General features: G+C 51.0%; 2 long non-coding RNA genes across 2 annotated transcripts; one reads left to right on the top strand and one right to left on the bottom strand.

Annotated features, from left to right (window-relative positions):
• Positions 1-1,048: 1,048 nt before the first annotated feature.
• On the bottom strand, positions 1,049-16,498 carry LOC140694835 (uncharacterized). Its single transcript, XR_012070478.1, has 14 exons — positions 16,230-16,498; positions 15,804-15,924; positions 15,340-15,538; positions 13,630-13,746; positions 13,025-13,211; positions 12,837-12,918; positions 9,516-9,602; positions 9,022-9,181; positions 7,844-7,931; positions 5,985-6,113; positions 5,509-5,641; positions 5,068-5,121; positions 2,719-2,816; positions 1,049-1,323 (listed from the first exon to the last, which is right to left on the bottom strand). It is a non-coding gene; the product is annotated as an uncharacterized lncRNA (long non-coding RNA).
• Positions 16,499-19,842: 3,344 nt separating this feature from the next.
• LOC140694852 (uncharacterized) lies at positions 19,843-23,483 on the top strand. Its single transcript, XR_012070495.1, has 3 exons — positions 19,843-20,093; positions 20,241-20,448; positions 23,215-23,483. It is a non-coding gene; the product is annotated as an uncharacterized lncRNA (long non-coding RNA).
• The last annotated feature ends 1,775 nt before the right edge of the window (positions 23,484-25,258 follow it).

Raw genomic sequence — 25,258 nt, 5'->3', positions numbered from 1 at the left:
AATCAAAGCCCACGCACGAGCCACAAGACCATCACCTACACATTTGGAAAACACACAACATGGTGAATAGCACTTTTCTTGTTCAGTAGCCGGTGGCAGCGAACTGTGAGCAGACAGAGATACAGGGACACAGAGGCACCTCCCCTCACTCAGCTGATAAACTTCCGTGCATCCCTGGGGACAGGATTGTCATAAAATGCACCATGGATTGATTCTCCTCCTAGGAAAGGAACCGTAGTGCTGTCATTAGGTTTGAGCAGGGGTGGGTGGAGGATCTCAGAAGAGTTGTTTCAGCACACCAATAGAATTCTTGGCCACCGTGACCACGAAAGACAAGTCCCCTGCCATCCCGGTAGGCACTTGGGCTCCTGACAAAAGCTGGGCTCAGTAAAGGGTTGAGTAGAAGGCACAGACCTGAGGGATGCCCCAGCAATAGGCAGGAGGTAGGGCCTGGTTTATACTGCTCTGGGTGTATCCCAGACTCATCCGAATACGAAATCAGAAATTTGCAAAACAGCAGAGCTGGGGTGGATCATCTACTCCAGACTCCTCACCTTACAGTTAAAAGGGTGGCAACCCTGACAGGCAAAGCAACGTGCTAAAGGCAGAGCGTGGAAGTCGCAGTGCCAGATGAAACGCAGCGTGCAACCCCCGTTCAAGGCCGCTGACTCTGACGACGGGGCCAAGGTTTCCAATGAGGAGAATAAGACAGTGTAAATACTTTGTTCCCCCTAAAACCCCAAATGTTTTTTAAAGGCACAAAAACTCACCTTAACTAGATCTCTTCTGAGGGGGCTCTCTTCTGCTTCTTCGTCTTTCTGTCTCCATTTCCCTCTCTCAGACACAAACACATTCAGTTTTGTGAAAGGGGACTTCCTTCCATACAAAGACAGACTTCACATCTTCAGAAAGATACCTGAGAAAGCACGTTTCTCAATTCAAGTCTTTGTGGGAGTTCTGGGCAACTGGCTTATTTTCTAGAACAATCGGTAGTTACAAAATCAGGAAATCATCTTCCACAAAGGCAGAGTTCTGGTCCGTGTTGATAAAGTTGGGGATGTCACATTTCATGAGTCTGTTCGGCTCCTCCTCTGGCCACCTGCTGCATCTGATGGCTTCCTGGAGCCGAATAACACTGTAAAGGGCTATGGTAGGGATACCAGCTTTGGCCTTGTCCAAGTGGTCCACTTCATTGATGTAGCAGTGAAAGAGGGACCTAGATTCGTCATTGCACTGCCAGAGAACACCTTGGGCAGCAGCGGTCTTCCAAAGTCTGACACAAAGCTGTTGAGTCTAAATCTCTTCTCGGGAGACTCTGCATTGCTACAAAGAAAACCAAAATAAAATATCGTTCACAGTGTAGCTCGGTGACCTGAAGAATCATAGTTTTTGCCATCTACTGAGAGTAAATCCCTGCACAGAGCATGCTGACATGCACTGGAATCGAAAGACATCACTTCTGAACACATACAATTAAACCCAAGGCAAAAGTCTAAAGTGAGGGCCCATGGACCATCCTAAAAAGACATCGTTCCCTGAGAATCCTCAATATTGGTGCCTCGCACACCAGTGTTTCTCCGTGGGACACTCAGATCTCTTCATCAGGATTCGTTAAAGTGCTTCTTAAAATGCAGAATTCTGGGGTGCACACCCTCAGAGTCTCCAGAGGTAGCGACAGGTAGTCTGTATTTTCATAGCCACCAGGATAACTAAACATGCTCAGGTTTAGCACCGCAGTCTACATCGGGTCACCTGAGCATCGACAATTCTGTCTCATGGGATGGGGGGTGCCATGTGTGTCAGGGTGCTGTCCTACCCATGTGTCTCCCCTGATTCTCAGAACTGACAGTGCTGCCCCATTGGGCACGAAATACCACCGTTTCACAATGCATACGCAGGGCGCCCGACTGAAAAACAATCAGTGATAGGAGAGGGGACAAAACTCAGCTTCCTGTTACCTTGTTTCACTTACTGTGGGACGAGTGATCAATTCAAGGGTAATAAATCAGTGAATGAGTGAATAACATGACTCGCGTTAGTCCCACGAGTGCCTGGAAGAGCAAGCCTGGGCACATTGAGAACCATAACAGCCCATCTACTTAAATGTCATCCTCCACAGATCTATGTAAAGGTTACTTCCACCCAGGCAGTGACTCCAGAAGGGCAAGAATCATGTATGAACACACTCTCAAATCCAGAACAGAACCTGACAACAATTAGGCTCTGGAGTCTGTGTTTAGCGAGTGTGGAATCTCAGTGATTCCAGCTCTTACACCTTGCCTTCCCATCCCACCACACACGATATGGCCCTTATGTCCAGTTCTCCCGGGGCTGGGGCCACGGAACCCATTTATAGGACTGGAAGAATCTGATCATTTAAACCATCCCCCAGATTATCATCAAGAGTCACCTGCATTTCAGGGATCAGTAATCCCAGAAGCTTTGCAGTTCAGGCAGCTGAGGGATTTTTATATCAGCTCTGTCTTCTACTGTGACTGCCTGGGTGACATCAGACAAGGAATTCTGAAAAGCCTGAACTTTTCCTTTCAGGAATAATCTAATTAACAAATCTCGTTGACCACTCAACAAATGTGATGTGAAGATCAATAATTTACACAGGAGTACAACATTCACTAGGTCGTGGATTTAGAATCAGAGGAAAATCATTTTAGAAAGATTGACAGAATGTAGCTTTAATGCGAATTTAAGTATTCTTACCTTTCAGTAAATCATCTTCCCCTACTTATCACTTCACCCAAGTTTAAAAGATGTCTGAGAACAGGGATGAGTGTGTCAGCAATCTGAGACCCAATAACCTAAAATGTCACCTAGGAAAAAGAGGGGAGTAACACATTTTTAAAAAGCATGGTGAGGATGGCGGGGCCATCCCCAACCCCAGACTAAGAAGCTCTGAGTAATAGCTTTCCTGCCTGCCTGGGGCATCAGCTGATGTGAAAATCCACCCAGAAACCTCACTGTCCAGCAGCTCTTCCATAACACAGGCTACACTTTCTCAGAATTAAGAATTGCGTCCAGTAACCACTTCGCTGAAGAATAAAGACAAAGGAGAACAAGAGAGTTCTGCCCCTCCCAAGGAAGAGCCCAGACCTCGGGCTGCATGCACTGCGCCCACCTCCCTGGAGAAGAATAAACTGGAGAAGGGCGTTCTGCGAAACTGCGGCAGCAAAGGTTGAGACGGGAACAAATTGACCAGCTGGCCAGGGACAGCCCCCTCCGTCGCTGCCTTGGTACATGCCTCAGCCCTCTCAGCCCATCCTGCCCACCTCCGGTGGCTAAGCTGTCAGAGAAATTGCTTTGCGACCTGGAGCAACAGAGGCTGCCCTCAGGCCAATCTGCGGAAAAGATGGGAGCTAAATCCCCAGCTCCCGAGCGGCAGGCTCCATACCCCCGCCAACACACCGACGCCCCCGCACCCTACCGCAACCCCGGGGAAATATGACCCGGAGAAGTGTGACCTGGGAACGAGGGGCAGCAGAGGCCGCCCCCACGTCAGGCCTGCAGAGAGATTGGAGCTTATCCTCCAGCTCTCCAGGGGCAGCCCCTGTCCTCTCCACCTCCTGATCTCACCGCGCCCACCTTCCTGGAGCAATCAGACCAGGTGTGGGGTGTCAGGCGAATCTTGCGCCAGAGAGGACGTCCCCAGGCCAGGTCAGGGGAGAGGAGAAGAAGTGGCCCCATTAGGCGGGGCAGCCGGCCGTCGCAACTGCCTCTGCCCCTCGACCACATCGGGCCCGTCTCCCAGGAGCAAGCTGACCTGGAGACGGGCATCCGGCTTCTTGGGCAGCAGAGGACGCCCCCAGGATTGGTCACGGGGAAGAGGAGAGCAAATTGACAGGCTCCGCGCTGCAGGTCTTCTACCCCCGCCATCGCCACCCCCGCACCTTAAAGGCACCGCCCAGGGCGCCCCTTCCCCAGCAGGCTGAGTGGGACAGGTGCGTCTGGTGACCTGGGGCAGGAGAGGCCACTCCCACACCAGGCCATCAGGGAGACGGGAGCCAATCCACCAGCTCCCCAAGGCAGCCCCTACCCCCGCAGCAGCCACCACTCTTGCCCATGACCTCACAGTGGCCTTCTCTAGGGAGCAGGCTGACCTGGAGATGGACGTCCGACGAACTTGGGACAACAGGGACCGCCCCCAGGGCAAACCATGGGGGGAAGTGGGAGCAAATGGACAAGTTCCATGGGAAAACCTGCCGCTGCTGCCACCACCCCCAAAGTACCAAGTCCAACTCCCGGGGTCAGGCCGACTAGGATACACGCGTCTCATAACACAGGGCAACAGCGACCGCCCCCAGGACAAGACGCGGGGAAGATGGGAGCAAATGGTCCGCTCCCCCGCTGCAGGCCCCCGACCACCGCCACCCCTGCACCCTGACTACCCTGCCTCCCGCCCCCAGCAGGCAAAGTGGGACAGGGGTGTCCCGGGACCTGGAGCAGCAGAGGCCGCCTTCAGGCCACGCGGTGCAGACATGGAGCTAATCCACAATCTCCTCCGGGGCAGCCTCCCTATGCCTGCAGCCACCACCTTACCAGCCCCCTGACCGCACCGCACCCATCTCCCAGGAGCAAGCTCACCTGGAGTCGGACCTCAGGCAAATCTCCGGCGGCAGACGTTGCCCCCAAGCCAGGCCGTGGGGGAGAGAAGAAATGGAGCAACTCCCTGGAACACATCCCCTGCCCCTGCCGCCTCCGCCGCCGCCTCCCAGGAGCAAGTTCATCTGGAGACCCGCGTCCCGCCTCTAGGGCAGCAGAAGCCGCCCCTGGCTCCGCCTCCGGGGAGAGCGGAGCGAATTGATCGGCTCCCCCGCGGCAGCCTCCCTCCCCCCGTGGGTCCCGCACCTTAACGGCCCCGCCCCCACTCCGCACTCAGCAAGCTGAGTGGGACAGGAGTGTCCGGCGACCTGGGGAAGAAGAGGCCGCTCCCAGGCCCAGCAGCCGGGACAAGGCAGCTATTCCACCCGTTCGCCAGGGGTAGACCCGCTCCGCCCCTCTGCCGCTGCCACCGCCCTCTGACCTAACCGCCCCACCTACCAGGAGCAAGCTTACCTGGAGTGCAACATCTGGCGAATCTCCGGCGGCCAAGCACCACCCCAGGCCAGGCTGCAGGGAAGAGAAGAAATCGATCGGCTTGCCCGGGCAGCCTCCCAACCGCCACCGCCGCCGCCGCCGCCCAAAAGCATTGCAATAGCCTACCGGGGTCAGGCTGACTGCAAGGATGTGCACTTGCCTTCTTATCCTGGCCAGGTCCCTGAGCACCTCCCTGCATCCCTACACTCCCTGCACCTCTGCACCCCTGCTACTCTCTGCAATTCTGCATCCCTCCACCCCCACATCCCCTGAAATGCCTGCGCCCTCCACAGCCCCTGCACCCCTGTCACCAGTTACACTTTTGCGCTGCTTACACTCCTGCACCCCTGCATGTCCCACACACCACCTCTTGGGCCTTTGGCAGAGTCTCTGCTGTTAGACCAATGCACAGTGACTCACTCTTTGCCAGTATATGATGCATCAGTGGACGTCAGGGGTTGCCTGCAGGAAGGTACATGTTCCCGGTCACTAGCCTGGGCCACTAGGGTGATCTCTGTGAGGTCACCCAGGACGGGTTCAGAGATGCTGTTCTCTGGGAAGAGAGGAGTTGAAACCGGTCTTGAGGGCAGAGCTGTGCTCACCAGGCCGTCCACGCTTCATGTTTTACACAGGGCTTCGGAGAAGTGAAATGGATCCGGCCAAGTAATACCGGCCTGCTGTGAGCCCACCTCAGTCCTGGGCTCTGAGTCAGACCGACTGGCTCCCTCAATCAGGGCCCAGTTTGGGCACCTGAATGGTCCCTTTGAGGCATCCCAACAGTTCTCAGGATGAAGTCTGGCTGCTTCCACCCCATGGCCCTCCCTCCTACTGTGCTGGCCTCAGGAAGGTTCCTTAAATGGGGAAGAAGGCAGCCCACACCCTACCCCACCCCTCACCTTTCTCTAACCCAGGCTGGTGCTCTCTCTGCCCCTCAGAGTCTGGGAAGCCATCCCTCTTCAGTTATGTCCCTTCTGAGATGGACTTGCTTCCACTCAATTCTAGGCGAGGATGCACCATGGAATGCACTGGGTAAGAGAACCAAAATAAATAATTTCTTCTGTGAGGTTGTCTGTTTATCTACTGGGGCTGGGCTGTGTGTAGTTTGCTACAGCTATTGGTGTGAGAGGCTAAAACAGCCTGTGTGTCCTTGTTTTCATCTCCCCGCTGTCTTTGGGTTTTCCCTAGACACTCCTGAGACATTTACTTCTGTTAGTATTATTCCTGTTATTACACACGGGCCCTACTGACATGGAGGTAAGGTGTTGGGGGAGCGGGACAGAGCAGGGCATCTGCAGTCCTGTGATTAGTTCTCATTGAGCCTGTGCCCTGAGCTGTGACCTCCACAAGTGTGTCTCTTTCCCCCCACCCCAATTTGGGTGACACAGAAGGGATTTCCCTTCTCCCAGGTTGGTTAGGCTCTGGTAAAATAATTTCTCATTAAAAAAACAAACAAAAAACAACTTCCCCCAATGAAACAGAATGTTCTGGGTGTATTTCAATACAGTTATTTTCTCCTCTCCAGGCAGGAAGCATGAGGAGTTATCCTCTGACCTTCATTCTGAGAACAGGACACGGTCCTGGATGTAAAATACATGAAAAAGAGCATGGGGCCCCTCTGAATGGCCCCCTGGAGTTGTCACACTCTGATTTCCCCACACTGAGCCTCCTGCTGGCCTCAGGGACCTGTTAAATCTGCCTGCCCCCGGGGTTCTTACAAAAGCAGGTTCTGCCTTGGGAGCTGTGACTCTCCAAGCCTGCCCGCTGTTCCCTTTGCAACCTCTCTGGGTTGGAAGCAGCTTTCCCCCTCAGTCTTCTGGGATCTAAGAAGAGCAGTGGGTTTGCAGCTCCCTCAGATCTGGTGTTATTTTCAGGACAGGAGGAAGAACTTCTGAGCTCCACACGAGCTGGACCAGAGGCTGGAATCCTCCCTTCCTCTGCCACCGTGCAATCAGTGGCTGTGGTTCTAGCCGAGTTTCTGAAGATGTGGACTTAAACACACATATCCCAGCCCTCACAGGAGCACACAGTCCCATAAATCCCCCTAGTTTCCACTGGTAACTATGGAGCCGATGGGGACACGGGTTTCGGGACCACAGAGGCCTGACTGCACGACTTGCTCCGTGGCCTATTTACGTGGTTGCTCCGGGCCTTGTCTGAAGTGGTTTGTTTACCACACCTGGTACGTGGGAAACACAAAATAAGTACTAGAACCTTCACTTTTTCTCCCTCCAGGGCCTTCAAACATAGAAAGTAATAAGTGAACTCAGACAGCCTAGTCACCACAATGAGGTCCGTCCAGCCTGGCTCTCCTGAGTGATGGGCACCGACTTGCACCTTAACTCGGAACAGTAGGGGAACTGCCTTCCTCTAACTGGGCCTCTCCCCACACCAGGCACGCCTGCAGCTCAGACGGGGCCAGCTCCCCAACTGAGGTGTGTGCTGGTGGCTTCAGTGTGACCTGGCCCTCCCGGGACATGAACCTGCAGTGAGTGAGGTGGAGGGTCGGGTGGAGGGGGGTCCCTTCTGGGGTGGCAGGGGGCCCGGTAGCACCCCTCCCAGCCTGGTGCCTGGGGCTCCCTAACACCTCCTACAGCTCCTGGGTTGGCTCCAGTCCTGGCCACTCCACACACCCTCCCAGTATCTTTTAATTATGTCCCTTTTCTGCTTTTATCAGCGAGAAGTGGCTTCTGTTGCTTGTTCAGTGAAACAGTACGTCGGGAAACCAGACTACTTCTAACATCAGTAAAATACCAACCTCGGTCAGCTCGCCGGGCAGACCGTGCAGCACAAAGGCCTGAACAGGGCTGTGCAAACGGCTTACGTGAAGGGTCCTCAGCATCTGTCTTCAGAGATACAGAAGCTGATGGTTCAGGTAAAACCTCAGGGTGGGATTGAGGAATCCAAAGCTGGTTGGTTTCAAAGGCTAATTGGTCAGACCAGACCCTGAGCTGTGGTCAGAAGCCTGGCTCACCGTCACGCAGACTCAGCGCCCTAAGTGCCGGGTGGGGCCGGTGCTGTTCCCTTTGTAGGCTCTCGTTGGGGATTCAGTGTAGCCCCTTAAATACAGCAGAAATTCCAGCCCCATTAGCCCCCAACCTGAGTGTTCCATGACACAAATCCCGGGAGTGTTTAATTTTCATCTTTGTTTAGGAGGATGAAGGTGGTTCAAGAGAAGACATAAATTCACACTTAGTGACACAAGGTCACAGCCAGTACTTCCTCCACGGAGAGCTATGTGCTCCCACAGTGGTGGCTGGGGGCTCGGCAGAGACCCTCTGCTGGTCCCAGGACTCGCTCCTCTGGCCACAACTCATGGGTTGGACAGCAGATCCAGAGGGTGACAGAGCATCTTTCCTGGGAATTTGGAACTGACACATAGAAATCAAGTTCACTCATCTGGAGTTTGGCGGAGGGGAGGGGCGGTGGTTGGAAATCAAATGAAACCAGAGCATGAGAGACACTTAGAAGTGAAAGAGCGAGAGACAGAGAGACTGAGCTTGTGAGAGCAAATAGTCAGAAAGAAGGCAAACAATCAGGGGACAGAGGAATTCCAGCTCCTGACTGTCTAGTCTGTCCCAGCCCATCAATGACCCCGTGAGATGTTTAATAACATTCCAGTTTTGCAGATTAGGAAACAGGCTGAAAGAGGTGGGGGCTGGGTTTGGGTGCACAGTTAATTCAATTGCCACTGGACCCCACACTTCCCATTGCCTGAAGGCACCCTAATCCTCACTGGGACCCCTGTGGTCCCCTGACAGCCCAGCACCCTGATCAAAGGGACCCTGCAGGAGTGGGAACCCCTCTTGAGTGTGGAGAGTTCCCTGCCCCGAGATGCCATGCATCAGCAAGCTCCCGCTCACCCCAGGTTAACATCAGCCCAGCTGTACAGTCTCCCAACCCGCTTCCCTCCCTGCCAGGCACCCCCAACCTTACCACCGAGTGTACTGCAGGAATTCAGGCACAGGGATGCCCAAATCAACACGAGCCCACCGGCTATAGAAACAGCAGACTCCCAGCCCCACCTGGGTTGCGAGGGGACAGAAGGTGTCCTCAACTTTCATGTGTCTAAAACAATCTTCTTCAGCTGGAGGTTCTAGAGAAAAATAAAAGGTCCAAAACATAGTTCGGTGAGGAATTCCTCCAAGGACCTGACTCCAGTGTCTACAACCATGTGTACCTACCCCCGGAATTGGGGTGAAGGTGGATTATTGATCAGCACAACCCCTGGTGGCCCAGCTCCTTGGCTTGGCTGCCCAGAGGGGGCTGGGGGAATGGGTAAGGCCAGGGCACTCAGGAAAAGCACAGAGGAACTGACCTCTCCCTTCTGCACTCGTAAACCCTTCCCCAAATCTCAAGGCATTGGACAGAGATCCGCCACAATAATGAGATGCTCCCATCTCTTCACTCACTCCTGTCGGTTCACTTACATGCTGAGCATCCACTGGGTCCCAGGACAAGACACATAGAATGGCTGATGGGACAGGCTTGGTCCTTCCCCCTGGAACCTGTTCAATCTGATCAAAGAATGATCACTCATAAAGAGTTTCTCAAAATTATACAGAGACCAAAGACCAACTGCAGAGTGAACCAAATTTAAAAATATATATGAAGATCCCCCAGTCTCCCCGCCTAAGGTTAACAGCATAAAGCAAAAAATTCTTGCCTTTAATCACCAGGGAAGTTGTCACCCCCTCTCAGGTGGAAAGGAGAGTTATTCTTTGAGCACGTCACAGAAGTGCTCCATCGGATTGGACCAGGGCATCTACATTCATTCAGCAAATGTGTATAAGCTCCTACTACATACGGGAATCTCCTAACTAGACCGTTCCCAAGGCTCTCGGGCTTTATCAGTCAACAAAATAGACATGACTCCCCATCACTGGGGGCTCAGAATTTTAGCAGAGGAAACAGGCAGCATGTTGGGGTAGCAAGAGTTTGGATAAATTTTTAAAAAAGAGTGATATGAGCAAACTCGGGTGATGGCGGTGGGGTGGGAGGCAGGCAGGAGAGAATAAGGCAATCCTGGCAGATCTCACGGAGTAATGAACTTGAAGCAGAATAGATCCGGAGGAAGAAGGAAGAGCCGGAGCCAGAGGCCCCCAGAGTGAGGGGGAGAGTGTGGGCAGAGAGGCAGAGCACGCCGGGTCCTGAGGCCTTTGTGACGACTTTGGCTCCTAATGACATGGTGACCCATTTAGTGAGTTTTGAGGGGAGGGGTGATGTAGTCCAACTTATGCTTTTGTGTTTGTGTTTTTTGGGGGGAAGTAATTTATTTATTTTAATGAATGTGCTGGTGATTGAACCCAGGATCTCAAGCATGCTAAGCATGCGCCCTACCACTGAGCAACACCCACCACCCCCAATGTATGTTTTTACAGGCTCCCTCTGACTCTGTGTGGATGAGAGATTGTAGGAAAGCAAAGATGGAAACAGAAGGCTATTGGTATCCAGGAAAGGCTGAAGGTGGCTCTTAGGAGGGCGGGGAGCAGAGAGCAGGTATTTAATTAAGACAGAATATCCAGAATTTTCTAACAAGCTGGATTTGCTGTCTGTGAGTGTAAAAGAAAGAGAGAGAAAGGACATGGTTCCAACATCTGGGCCTGGACAATGGGAGGGATGTCCTCTCCAGATGGGAAAGGGGATGGGAAAAGGTGGGGCTGAGCAGGTGGAAAGGGGCTGGTATCAGCTCAGTTCTTCAATGTCATGGTTAAGGGGTGTGTTACATATTGCCACAGAAGTGCCTAATAGGTAGAGGAATCTGTTTTCTTTTTCTTTTTAACATTTAAAAAATATAATTAAACATATTAATTGTATTATGTGAATGATTTGGGAATTTTGTTTCATGCCAAGTTATATGTTATATATAGCCAAATGGAGCATATATCAAAAAGGGGAGAAATGAGGGCTTTCACATAAACTGACTGTCCGTAACGTAGGTAAAATTTCAATAAAACCAGTCTTCAGGGCAAAAACCTCATCTCGGTGTTACATAAAAATAAATGAAAAACGACTATGTTGATGTACCATTATTTCATGTTACATAATAGCCCCAAACTAACAGTGTTTAACTATGAGGCTTGTAGAAATACTATTCGCTTTATTCACATAAATACAGAAGTGCAGAAATGTTCTAAGGTAGAATTAGCATCTTAGTGGAAATAATACATATTTGAGCATTTTACATGATATATATGTACTGATTCAAAATTTGGAAAAGTAATTTCATAGTAGAACATATGTATGAATGTGAAAGCAAGATGAATGAAAGGAAAAGAATGTGATGTGAGTCTCAGGGATAAAGGCTCAGATGGAAAGGGGAAATCAGGGAATTTTGGAGAAATCGAGAAATTGATGGCATACCAATTTCCAAGGCTGGGTTGCTTCCACCAAAGGAATAGCAGAGAGAGAGAGGAGAGGCCCAGGAACCCACCCTGGGGAACACCCACAGTATATGTTTGGAAAAAACAGGAGACATTGGCAAAGGACCAGCCAGCAGGCCAAAAGCAGAAACAGACAGAGAGATGGGCTGGAGGTTGAGTGAAGCAGGAACACGGGGTAGGAGGGATGGAAGAACTGGGTCAAATGCTGCCGAGGGGCCAAGCATGATGAGGAGTCAAAATTGACCACTATATTTAGCAACATGGGGTCACTGATGGCCTTGACAGGGCAGTTTCCATAGAGCGAGGGATCAGGCGAAAAGCCAGAATGGGTGTAAAATGGGATGGCTCAAGAGAAGATGCAGACAGTGAGTTTAAACAACTCCTTAAAGATTTGCTGCAAAGACACAGGGTGGCAATTGGTGGGGGTGAATTAGGGTCAAGGAGTGCTGTTGGTTTAAGAGGATGGACGTTTATATACTGATGGTGCCAACTAGCAGGAGAACAAAATAGATGAGGCAGTGAAAGAGAGGATGGTTTTGGGAGTGACAACCCAGAGAAGATGGGAGGGATGGGGCCTCGGGGACTTTTGGAGGAACTGGCTTTCGATGCCACTTTTAATAAGCGGTGGGGCACCGAGAGTGAGGTCACAGACATCAGAAGGCGAGCGGATGTGCTGGGAGTTGCTTGTGAAATTTCTCTTCTGTTGGCTTGTTTGCTTGTTCAAAGTAGAAAACTAACCTTACCAGCTGAGGAACAAGGAGGAAGAAAGAGTTACTGGAGCCATGAGCAGAAGATAAGAAAGAGCCTTCCAGGGAGAATGGGACAGTAAAAAGGGCAGGGGGAGGCGGGGGAGTGCGCTCCCAGAAAGTTACATTTTCTCTTTGACGTCCCCAAATGTGTGACGTGTTATTACCCTTCCTGCTGTCTACAAAATAAAAATTAATTATGGTTCAGAGGAAATGCTATTTCATTCTAAGAGGCTGCCTGTTTCTCAGGAATGGTCATCTTAAACTGCAAATATTACAAACAATGTTGAAAAGATGAACCTGTGTACCTAAAATCCCCTATTTTCTATTAATCTGTTTACTACTTAGTTCCCCTATCAATAACACATAACAAATACTGCCATGATGGAGGTACATCGATGCTTAAAAGGAAATGAGATCTGTATCCTTTTGCTAAATTCCATGGCTTCCTTAATATGCAGTTCCACTTGGAATTTAGGAATGTCTGGTATAAGAAGTGAGAAACAGTTTGAGAAAATCCCGACTCAGAATTATACATCACAACCACATCTCACAAGTATATACAGCCGTAAAAAAGTTTAAAAGCAAAACTCCGTAACTACTCTTAAAGACCTTTGCAAACCTGGGCCTGCCAAGATGTTTCCAAACTGGAAAGGAACTCCAATCTCTTGCCTGGTACCGGACCAGGGGCTGGCCAGCCTTTTCTGTAAAAGCGAGAGAGTAAATATTTTCAGTTTTGCAGATCATTTTGTTGTAACCATGCAGGTAGGCAATAAGAAAGCTAAGAGCACTGGAAGATAGGAAACAAACGGGCATGCCCACACTCTCCCTTCCACTCAGGGCAGCTTCTCTGTGGTGGGGAGCTTTGCCACAATCACTTGCTTCTTTTTTCCATTGGTTTCTTTGTTTCCACCTTACTGCTCGAGCTCAGAACTTCAGGTGGGCCTGGTCCTTCAGCATCCATGCAGAGAAGGCTGAGCGGGGTTGGGAACCCCACCTGATGGAGAAGAGAGATTACTGGGAGGGACATTGTGGAAGCCACCATGACACGAGACAATCACACCTTCCGGGGTGAAAGGGAACGAAGACAAGGGAAGGACACAGTAGTGGGACCCCTAGGTCGCCTGCCAGGCTTGTTCTCCCTCCACGGCAACCATGGGGGCCTGGGGGGTGTTGGGCTTCAGCTACGGTGATTAGGATGAAGGGACTCAATATAAAGGACCCTCCAACTCCTCACTAGGTTCCAAACGCAGCCCCTCTAATTCCACCCTCTGAGTTTCTGGAACTCTGCTGGAAGAATACATGAGCAGGCCAGAACCAGAGCCCAAGCCAAACATGACAGGGGCTCGTGGGGCTGTAACCCCATGCTCAGTGGTCGGGGACTCCTTGCAAATCTGCAGAAATCCCTGTTCCACCTCATTCCTGGGAGAAACCCCAGATCTCCTCCTGCTCTGTCTGTTCTTCTCTTGAGGCTATTGTCCTGGAGGGATGCTGAGTCCTTGAACCTGGTCCTCCAAACGTACATAAGCAGCCTGTTCAATAAAACAAATTATGTACTTTTTCACATTTGCCAGTTTTTTGATTCCAGAAAGGCTGTGGGACTCATTCTCACAGTCTCCTGTGCCCCCACCACATGGTGGCCCTCTGCTCATGTAAACACGATTTCCCACAACTGCACCCTGCCTCCCAGCTTGTCAGAGGGGAGTGTCCCACAAAGACACAGGTGTTTGTGAGGATCCTGTCCCCCAGCAGAAAGCCTGCTCCTGGAGCCACGGACAGGGATCTGGCCTCCTAAGCCGCTCAGCTCTAATTCAAAGCCTAAAGTGGAGGCCCCGAACATTGCTGAATGACTTTCTGAATCACCTGGACTGGAGGGGACTGATTTTCTTTCCAGGAATGGAGGTAGCGCAGCCTCCATTTTCAGGGCTGACCTTGACGATGGATCTAGTTCCCCCGACTGCACCGCAGGAAGGGGTGGCCCTTCCATCCCACAGGTTGGAGACCCAACCCAAGGGAGTACTGAAGCAGTGCATTGCTGCCAGGTCCAGCATCCCTGCAGAGTGGCCTCTGCCCTTGAATGACCCCCTTCCCAGGGCCTTTCTTGCCCGGACACCACCACACCCCAGGCTGTGCCAGAGCTCTGGGGCTCTGCGTGTCCAGGGCACACAGGTGGCACCTGAGCCAGGTGTCCCCTGGGCCTCAAGGGAGAGAGGTCTGCTTCTGCATCAGGGGAAGGTGACCCCACAAGGCTGGCAGGACACTCTCAATATGGACCTCCAGGAGCCCTGGGAGCAGTTTCCCTGCAGGTGTTAAGAGCCATCATCAGGAGGGCAGGCCCCTCTTTGTGCAGACCATCCAGCAGTGCTGGGCCCACGTGCTGACCTCAGAAATCTACATGCCCCCAGGATACCCCAGGCAACCTCACAACTTCGTCACTTGGTGACCTGGGTACCACGAGCTCCTTGGCCATCCCATGAGGGTGGTCCTTGCAGGCATGGTCTCCAGGTTCTCCCGTTGAGAAATCCCCCTGGGTTTCTGTGGTCACAGAGCAGACACCAGAAGATTCTAGTCCTGCAGTGACCCCCACAGCAGTCAGCTCCCCTGTGCATGTCCAGGGACAAATGACAGCAATTTATTGCCAGGTACCGTGATGAACAAGGGGGTGGGATTCCATACTAAGTTCAGGATCCTGGTAACTCACTCTGCACCCCAAAAAGCTTCCATGAGAAATGTGTGTATTGGGATGTCTGTGCCCCTAGAAGAGCTGTTCCTGAGGGTTCCTGGGACCCTCCAGCCCCTCTCAAGGTTCTCAGATCCTGGGTCTAAATTTCTATCTGCCTCTTTTGGTGTACGGCCACCTGTGTCTCGTGGTCATGGGTCACTTTATTGCATGACTTGGCATGTTCTTAGTGCTCGTCCTCCACCCCTGCACTAGACTCCCAAGATGTTCTCACTGACCCTTGGCTCCCTGGGTGGCTCAGGGGGCCCTAAGTCTGCACCCTTCACTCTCCTCCTCTACCCCCACCTCTGGGGCCACCCCTAGATGGACTTGGAGGTGTTTGTAAATGAGTCTTACACAAGGACATGTATGGACAAAGCAGGACCCCCACCCCCGGAAAACTCACCTGCTCCCTTCTCAGAAGAGGACCCCACAGCCCCACATTGCCTCCCAGGGGTCTACTCAGGACACAGTCCCCCAGTTCTGGGCAAGGTGTCTCCCTGGAATCCTTGCTTCCAGGAAGAGTCTCTCTGTCCTTCTTCAGAGTTTAGAGGTGTTCCCATGTCCCTGACCACCAAGATGCCCAGCACAGTCCCTTCAGTGACCTGGAGAGACAAGTAACTTATGTGGCCACAGGTCTCACAGGACACACCTGCTGGGACCCCAGGCTAAAGGGCTGTCCTTCTGCCTTCTCAGGTGTGGCTCCCGTGGTAACTTTTTGCAGGGGGCCCAAACGGGGAGTGTGGCCCAAAGCAGTTCATGGGGCTCTCTGGGCAGGGAAGACTTGGGCCAGGTGGCCTTGCCTGGTTTCCCTGCTGGGCCACTCTGAAAACCCCCGCTCCTCTGGCTGTGGCTGGAGGCCCCTCAAACCTCAGGGCGGGGCTCTTTCTCTCAGCCTCCACTGACTCCAAAGCCACGCTGGTGCTGGCGAGGGGAAAGAGCTTTCTTGCCTTCTTTTGGCCAAGTTGCCACAGGTGGATGCTGCGGGGAGCTGGAGAGAGAGGTAGCACTTGCTCAGATGTGAGTGGTTAAGCAATTTGACACCCTGTCAACTAGCCTTAAACATTGGAATGAGGTCTTTCCCGGTAAAGCTGGAAGTTACTTTCAGTAACTTGTCTAAAGATTTCTTTTTTTTTTTCCACTTAAAGACTCATAAAACCTCTCCCAGGTCATTCCTGGTATGGACCATTATCCAGGGATCAATCAGGAAATGCAGGAGGAGAGGGGTGGGGGTGGGGGAGAGGGGAGGTTAGATCAGAGCCCACGGAGAGGTGATGCCCCTCCCAGGAGCCTCACACTGGGCAGTGGCTTCTGGCATCCAGCTCTCCTGTTCTCAGGCCCATTCCATCTGCGGGGTTTTCCAAAAACATAATGGTGGAAGGGCCATGGAGGACACCTAGAACTTCCAGAATAGACAGGGGGAGCAGAGTTACCATGCTGGCCCTGGGTTTGGAGACAGACCTGCAGTGGAGACCACAGGCTTCTGAGAAGCCAGTTTCGAAATAAAGGCAGTATGCACTGGAATACCCGGCTCGAGAGAGTGCTTCATCATAGACATGTAATTTACATAGTTCTCACCACTAAATTCTGTGTTCCCAACACGCTACATGAATGACGGCTTCAACACACATTCATCTCTGAGATGTGAAAAAGTGTAGAGCCGCTCTTTCATCCTGCATAATGGGCATGGCTACACTTAAGAACACTTACCAAGATTTCTCAGCAAGAGCCAATTTCGAAATAAAGGCAGTTTGTGCAGGAAAACCCTGTTGGAGTGAGGGCTGCCCCATACACATGTAAGTTATAGAGTTCCCCTCACCATGAAACGCTGTTCCCAACATGCTACATGCATGAAGGCTTCGACACACATTCAGTTCTAAGCTGTTAGCATGTGGAGAGCCGCTCTTTCATTCAGCACAAAAGGCATGGTTACACCCAGGAAGATTTACCCAGATTTCTCAGCAGCTTCCTTCAGCCAGATTCAAAGTAAAGGCAGTTTGTGCTGGGAAAGCCTGTTGGAGCGTGTTCAGAGCTGTTTCGGGCTCTGTCCCAGCTGGAGGGTGCAAAGCCCAACCTCCAGAAAGAGGGACCAGGACCCCACCCGCCAGGTGGTGTTGCCTTTGTAGGGGAACAGTGATCTTTGGGTAAGATATATTGCGGCTCTCTCTAAAAACTGCTTTGACTTAAGTTTACATCCTAGTCACCAGTTCCAGGACAACAGAAAAGGCATACCCTACATCCCTTTGCACTCAACTCTTCCCAAAAGAGCAAATATTTGTCCATGAAAATACCAGCTGCTCTTCTAAGGCCCACTAAATACCCAGCAGTGTGGGAGGTGCACTCTTGATCAGGGACAGGTGGAGAGGGAACAGCGGTCCTCCAGCAGGCTTGGCCTGGTGTGGCAGCTGCGCTGTGGGTGCGTGGTGGGGAGGGAATGCAGGGAATCCTGTTTGAGGGGCCTCTGTGCACGCCTGCATTATAGTCTGAGGTTTCATACAAAGGCTCCAGGCATCCTAACTGGTCAGATACAGCCCCCACCCTTGGGCTGGAACCACCAGGAGATAAGTACCTGTAACAGGGACGGTGCCTGGTGTGGGGAGAGGTCATGGGACACTCCGGGGGCAGGGGCGGTGGTGCTGGGGAAGGCAGGGGATGCAGTGAAGGGTGGAGGGAGCAGGGTCCTTTGCTTGGGGGTGCGAGTTCTTTGGGAGACCACAGGGAATGGCACACATCATCCCCACCCTATACCCCAAATTCCTAGCCCCGCCAACACAGGGGCTGCTCTGCACCCTCTCAACGTGGCTCTCCTGTAAGACCGCACCCAACCAGGCATCTGGCACCCTGCCCTACCTCCCCTCTTGGGACAGATCCCGTCTTCTTGGAAACTGCCTAGCAGCGCGTATTCAAGGCCGGCAGCCGGCCTGGCGGATCTGCACTTCAGGTGCCCTACCTGGCCAGCCGTGCCTGCCTGGGCTCAGTCCTCTATCTTGCCCACCGGTAGCCTGGGTCCACTTCCGGTGCAAGCGGAGGCCGCGGAGCCCAGGCTGAGCCCCGCACACAGACAGGTGAGGGTGCCCCCGCCCCGCTGCCCCGCCGCCCCGCCCACTGTTGGCAGCATTGCCCCAGCCTCCGGCCGGTGCCACCTGCAGCTGAGGACCTCCGCGCGGCCCCGCCCGCCCCGGCCCCACCCAGCTGCCCCATAAGCCTCCCCCCACCCCCGTCCTGGCCGCGCCCTTGCTCCCATTGGCTCCGAAAGTTCTGCTCTCGCACGTCTAGCCTCGGGAGGACGCAGACGCAAGCGCTAGGGGAGGGCCCCGCGGCGTTGCCATGGATAAAGACGCCGCGCTCCTCGCGGGCTGGCGTGCGCTTCTGGGGCAGGCAGCGGGCTCCGGAAGTGTGCAGCTGCCCGGGACCATGGCGGTGTTTGCTGCTGGGGATGGCGGCTTGCTTGGCCGGGCCACTAGTTCTGGCCGCGTCAGTCGGCGGCCGACATCCTTTCTGGGGCGGCGTCTCACAGACGGTAAACGTACGGCAGCGCCGTTGGCGGGGCCAGTGGACATGGACCGGGGTGGGATCCGGGTTGGTGTGGCGGCCGGGGAGGGCTGTGGTGCCGGGGAGCGGGTTGGGGCGGGGGGACAGGGCTGGGGCACAGCCTCCGGCTTTCCTCCCCCTCGGGCTCTGGGGCTTGGACCGCGAGTCCGGGTAGCCCTGCGTGGCCGCGGCCTCCCAGAACCCCTGGGAAGGGCAGGTGGAGGACCCGTCTTTTATGAAGCGGGGCCTTACCCGCGTTTTGAAGAGCCCCAGAATCAGATGTTGGAATAGGGTGGTTTATCAGCCTTGTATATCAGCAGGGAAATTTCAGTTCCATCCAGATGTTGGCTCCTTCGCTAAAACTCAGGAATAAGACAAGGGTCAGTGTCAATTAGCAGTTATCTAGGGCTTGACTCAAAATAGACTGTGCGGGGTGTAGAGATGGTAGATGGGCCCTCCCTTTCAAGGTTGGTAGTCTTCTGGGATTAGAGGCCTCAGTTGAGGATTACATCCTCATCTGCAGTAATGGAGGTTGTGGGAAACATTAACACAGAGAAGGGAGGGGTGTTGCTGCGGTAACTCATTAAAGAAGCCAGGACACTTGCCTGGCTCTTGTGTAGGAGAGTCTCGCCTAGGGTAGGGCAGCAGTTATCAAAGTGAGTCCGAGGCCCCTGAGATGCAAGACTATTTTCGTAGGAACGCTGGGAAGTCACCTGCCTTTTGCACACTCTTGCACTCCCGAGTTTCCTGTGGGGTTTTCCAGGGAAAACCTAGTCTGTGATATCACAAAACAGGTAATGTAGAGGCAGATAGAATTAAGCTCTCACCAGTCCAAAAGAGATTCTCAGAAATTAAAATCACTGCTATTCCTCTCATTAATGATTTTTGTTTAGAAAAATATACTTATTTTTTGCTTAAGAGTATTAATGGTATCATGTAGTAGGTTGTTATTATTTTTAAGTGAACTCATAAGCATTTTTTAAAGTTCTTATTTAACTTCTAACACAGGAACTATTGATAGATTTAACCCACATAAACAGCAGCCTTTTGAAGTCCTCAGTATTTAAGAGTGTACAGGGGTCTTTAGGCCAAGAAGTTTGAGATTCCCTGGAGAACGGGTGCTCAGGTACTAGTCAGGTGCTTAGCGTTGATAGACAGATGCCAAGATGTCTTCTGCATGTGCTCCCGGACTCGAAATAATTGGCCACACAGAGATCGGTGGGCAGTGCCTCCACTATACAAACCAGAAGCTGCTGAACGTGTCTTGAGTCTAGGCCATGTGCTGTGCAGAGATTCCCATTGTATCTGTTCTATCTAAGCCGGGATTCCTGTGCAGAGACCTGGCTCTGAAGACCCGCTCTCCTTTGCTCCCTGCCAGGTACCTTCTGTGTTATGTCAACCCTCCGGAGGGCTTCAGCCTCCGTAGGGGCGTCTGTATCCACATCGCCTTCCTCCTGAAGACCCTGCTGAAAATGGAAGAGTCGGTGCTGGTGATACCCCCTTGGGGCCGCCTCTACCATTAGCAGAGCCTGGACATCCACCAGGTCCGGATTCCCTGGTCTGACTTTTTTGATCTCTCAAGTCTCAACAGAAACATCCCTGACAATGAGTACGAACAGTTCATTGCAGGTGAGATGGTGATCGTTTAACTGGGGCCAGACGGTTTTTGTTCTGGTTCCGATGTGAACATCGGGCCGTCTTGCTTCGGGTTTGTCAGTCTGCTTAGGGGCCGTGCTCATGTTTCCTGCACTGCAGGTGAATTTGGTCTTTCCACAGTTTTTCTCAGGAAATATATCTGAAGTGTATGAGCTCTGTGTTCCCTCCCCTCTGAAAACCCTGGCCTTCTGGTGAGATGGAGCGGTGACAAGGAGGCCACTGCCACAGAGGCCTTGTCCCAGCAGGACTCGCTCCCTGGGCAGTAAGGGCCATTCTTACCTGAAGGAAAACACGATGTATGTGTACCATGGGCCACGTGCTGGAGAAGGTATGTAACCTCTCATTCAGTATAATTTGGTCCTGCTCAAGCTTCCCATTTTACTTTTTGTAGGAGGTAAGATTTGAAGATTTTCTTTGAATACAGCTATTTAGAGCTTATCTTTTTTTTTAATTGAAATGTGGTTGATTTACAATGTTTAGTTAGTTTCAGATATACAGCTGTTTTGTTAGTTTCAGGTATACAGCATAGTGATTCAGTTGTACATATACATAGTCTATTATTTTTCAGGTTCTTTTCCATTATAGGTTGCAAGATACTGAACATTTTCCCCTGTGTTCTACAGTGAATCCTTGCTGTTTGTCTGTTTTACATATAGTAGTTTGTAATTGTTAATCCCAAACTCCTAAGTTTGTTTCCTAAGTCTGTGAGTCTGTTTTTGTTTTGTAAATAAGTTTATTTGTATCTTTTTTAAAAATTCCACATATAAGTGGTATCATATGTTACTTGTCTTTCTCTGTCTGAGTTATTTCACTTTAGTGTGATAATCTCCAAGTCCATCCATGTTGCTGTAAATGGCATTATTTCCTTCTTTGTTACAACTGTGTAATATTCTTTTATATCTAAATACTACATCTTTATCCAGTCATTTGTCAGTGGGCGTTTAGGTTGCTTCTATGTCTTGGTCATTGAAAACAATGCTGCTGTGAACATTGGGGTGCAGGTATATTTTGAAATTAAGGTTCCCTCTGGATATATGCCCAGGAGTGGGATTGCTGGATCAAATGATGTCTTTTTTTAGTCTTTTGAGGTATCTCCATATTGTTTTCCACATTGGCTTCACCAAACTACATTCCCAGCAATAATGTAGGAGGGTTCCCTTTTCTCCAAGCCTCTCCAGCATCTATGGTGAGTGGATGTTTGAATGGTGGCCATTCTGAGTAGTGTGAGATGATAACTTATTGTAGTTTTGATTTGCATTTCTAAGATAATTAGCGATATTGTGCCTTTTTTTCATATGCCTATTGGCCATTTGTATATCTTCATTGGAGAATTGCTTGTTTAGTTGTTCTGCCCATTTTTGGATTGGGTTGTTTATTTTTTTTCTTATTAAGTTGTATGAACTATTTTTATAGTCTACAAGTTAAGCCATGTTCAGTCTCATCTTTTGCAAATATTTTCTCACATTCCATAGGTTGTCTTTTCATTTTGCTTATGGTTTCTATTGCTTTGAAATAGCTGATAGGTGTAACTAGGTCCCATTTGTTTATTTTGGCTTTTATTTTCTGTTGCTTGGGTGGATTGCCCTAGGAAAACACTGCTGAGATATATGTCAAATAATGTTTTGCCTATGTTTTCTTCTGAGAGTTTTTTAGCGTCTTGTCTAATGTTTAAGTCTTTAAGCCATTTAGAGTTTGTTTCTTTTTTGGTTTTTTTTTTCAACTCTATTATATGCTTTCGATTTGTGGTTACCCTATTTTTCAAGTATATCAACCCATTATCATATCTATTTCCTTTAGACTGATAATCACGTAGGCTCCAACACATCCTAAGAATAATGAGAAAAAGGAAAAAGAAAGAGAAAAAAATCTATCTTTTCTTGCTACCGTCTCCCTTTTCCACCTTTTTGTATTTTGATATACTTTTTCTTTTTTACATCTTCATGTTTATTGCCTTGTAACTCGTTATTTCATTTCCAATGATGGTTTTCCCATTTCTATAGCATCCTGCTTCCTTTCTGTTTAGAGTAGAACCTTTTAATGTCTCTGTTTGGTTCCATAATGCTGAATTATCTCCCTAACCCCCTCCACCCTGAGCCTCTGAATACTCAGTACAGGGAAGCCAAACCATCCTAGCCTTCATCAGTCTTGGGATGCAATCTTCAGAGTGGGAAAGAAGAATCATTGAAAAATAATATTCTGTTTGTTGCTTTCTACCCTTGCCCAGAGAGTGAGAATCACCTCTGAAGGCGGAGGAAGAAAGATGGGGGCATGGGGCACAAAGTCTTTTCTCCTTTTGCTACTGAAAAAATGATTTCTTTTGTAATTAGTGATGATGCCCTTTAAAATGGTAAGATCGAGATTCCACAGCTTCAGCGCCTGTGAATAACCAGCTGGGAGAAAGCTCTCCAGGGCCCCTGCAGTGGGAAAGGCAGCCCCTCTGAGCACCTGTTGTTCTGTATTCTTCCGGCCTCCACACAGTTTCGCTAGGCACTGTGCAGGACGATGCAGTTCCCCAAGGTGGAGGACTGGGAGACCCCTGCTTGGTGGCAAGCCACAGGAGCCCACACTTGAAGGACAAAATGAAGAGTAGTGGGGCGGGCATAGGAACAGAGGATGGTTGAGACCCAGGATAGTTTCCTGGAGGCCAGCAGGTGAGACTGGCGGGGCAGATGGGGCCCTGGTGCATGGGCAGTCCTTGAGGGATCTGAAGCAAAGATATGAACCAAGATACTGGATTCGTGTGGGGGTAAATCGCCCCCTGGAGGCCACGTGGCAGTGCAGCGAGCCCAGGAGGAGCGGGCATTTCCCCAAAGTTGGGTTGACAGATCACAACCAACTCACTGGGAACCGAGAGGTACAGAGATATTGTTAACTTTTTGTCCCTCTTCCTGGAAAAAAAAATTGCTTCCTGTTGAATAGCCTGTGTAGTTAGTGAGAATTAAAGACATGAAGTAACATTTCCTCAAAAGTCATCCATTGTGCAGTTGTTAATAATGGTCAAATGCAAACTTGAATAGATTAAATCAAACAGTCATCATCGTATTTTAAAATCTTTTAAAATAAAAAATCTTGCTGTCTTTGTTCTTCATTTCAGGGTTCACTTGGTGATAATAGTAACAAAAGCAACAGCAAACCTTTAAAGAATTCTGTCCTGCTGTTCAAGGAACTCTGTGTTCATGACAAACAAATGAGGTGGCACTTTACAGGAAGGACAGTCATTAATCACACAGCTAGTAAATGGCAGGGGTGGGACTTGAACCCAAGCTGTCTGACCCCAGAGCCCCCTCTCAGGCCCTTCAGTGCAGCTCATCACTTGGTATGCCCAACAGAGGCCAGCATTAAAGAGCAGCATGACCTTGGCTGCTTGGCCTCTGTTTCTTCATCTGTAGAATGGGGGTGTGGGCAGTGAACTCTGTGAGCTCAGTGGTCACTTCCTCCAGCTCTGCTATTCTACTGCTTTGAGTTAATTTAAGAAGTATCCGAGCCCCTGAATGGCCCACCCATAGGCTGGCGCTTTGCTAGGCCGTGGGTTACGGAGAAAAATAAGATCAGCCTGCTTCTCCAAGGAGCCTGTGTCCCTCCACGGCAAACGGCTTTGAGGCCCAGGCTCCCTCGCTGGCAGCCGGGGACTGGGCAGGAATGTCTGATAGAAGATGGAGGCAGAGCCCTTCCGGGAACAGTGGTGGCCACAGAGCTATCAGGAGCGGGAGCATCTGTCCAGGCTGCTGAGAGGGGGGCCCTCATGAGGCCAGTAGCCCCCCCAAACTAAGCCCTCAGGACAAAGATCCAGCCATTCCTGCAGTGTCACAACAGAGCCAGTCCATCCTCATCACTGTGCCCCTGTGCTCCTTTGTCCTGGGGCCTCTCTTCCCCCTACACCCAGAAGACTCATCTCTCTCTCTTCTCTGAGTGTCCCCTCACTTCACCCATGGTCCCTGCTTCCTAGGCCACCATCTCTGGAGTTGACGATTTGCCCCCTCACACTCTCCGTTTGATCAGGAGCCTGGGTTGACCTCCTTGTGCTCACTTTCCCCCATGAGGTGATTTCTCCTCCTCTCTTGGGAACACCTGGAAAACCCAGTCCATTCCTAGCAGTGCCTGCCACCCTGGCCTCCCTGCTCATCTGCCTCAGTCAGGAGCAGCTGGACCACCAACTCTGTATTGCCTCACCGCCTACCATCAAGACGTCAATGTTGATTCTCCCTCCACCACCCAGTATGGTCATTGTAGGGTCTTCTTCTCCGTCAGCCTGAGCCAGACACCTCCCATTCACCCTACCCCCGGGCTCATACCCGGGCGTGTCTCCACCCCAGGTCCAGCCTCTCTCCTTTATGTGCCCAACTCTAGCCATCCAGCTGCTTCTCCACCAGCCTCGTTGGCCCTCCTTCACCCTCACTGGGGCATCATGCACTGACTCCTCTGCTTTCCTACCTGTCCACGTTCCTCTTACTTCCACTTCCCCACCTTCCAGCTCTGCATCCACAGTCAGCACTCTCTTTATGACAAACAAAACCCCCTTGACCCTTGATCTTTTCATTTCCTCACCAGGATGACTTCCATCTCGGTTCACCCAGCTCTATTTGTTCTGAGCCTGCAGGCAGCAGGCTCTCCCAGCACAGATTTCTAAGACTACAAATCAATGCCCAGCATGTTGCCACTGCCAGGCAATCCTCCAGGATTTCTCTAGTGAGCACATTTCCCCACTTGCCACACAGTGGTGTCAACATTCTATGCTCTCTGCACACCTCTAAGCTTCCCTCTGTCTCTTCCCTGACTCCCAGCAGATGGCCTTGCCTCCTGCTTCAGAGAGAATGACATGTTACTTGAAGGGAACTCGCTCACCTGCAGCAAATCTGCTCACCTCACCTTTTATCTGTCCCTCTCCCACCTGGACTCTAGCTGTAGTTGTTCTTAATTTAGTGAGTTTAGTTGACATATATATACACAGTTAAAAGCTTAGCACACTATAGGCTACCTTCTTGGGCTTACTTTTTCAATTTAACATAGGGTGTATGATGCATCCACTTCGTTGCATGTACCTGCAGTTCATTTGTTTTAACTGATCTTAAATGTTGTGTGTGTGAAAGTAACACAAGGCAAGTGTAAGCCAGGATTCAGGATGCTGGTTGCTTCCTGTG

Source organism: Vicugna pacos, unplaced genomic scaffold (genome assembly GCF_048564905.1).
Source record: "Vicugna pacos unplaced genomic scaffold, VicPac4 scaffold_105, whole genome shotgun sequence".
Classification (NCBI taxonomy): domain Eukaryota; kingdom Metazoa; phylum Chordata; class Mammalia; order Artiodactyla; family Camelidae; genus Vicugna; species Vicugna pacos.
The sequence above is the reverse complement of the archived record's forward strand: the minus strand, read 5'-3'. Positions and strand labels throughout refer to the sequence as shown.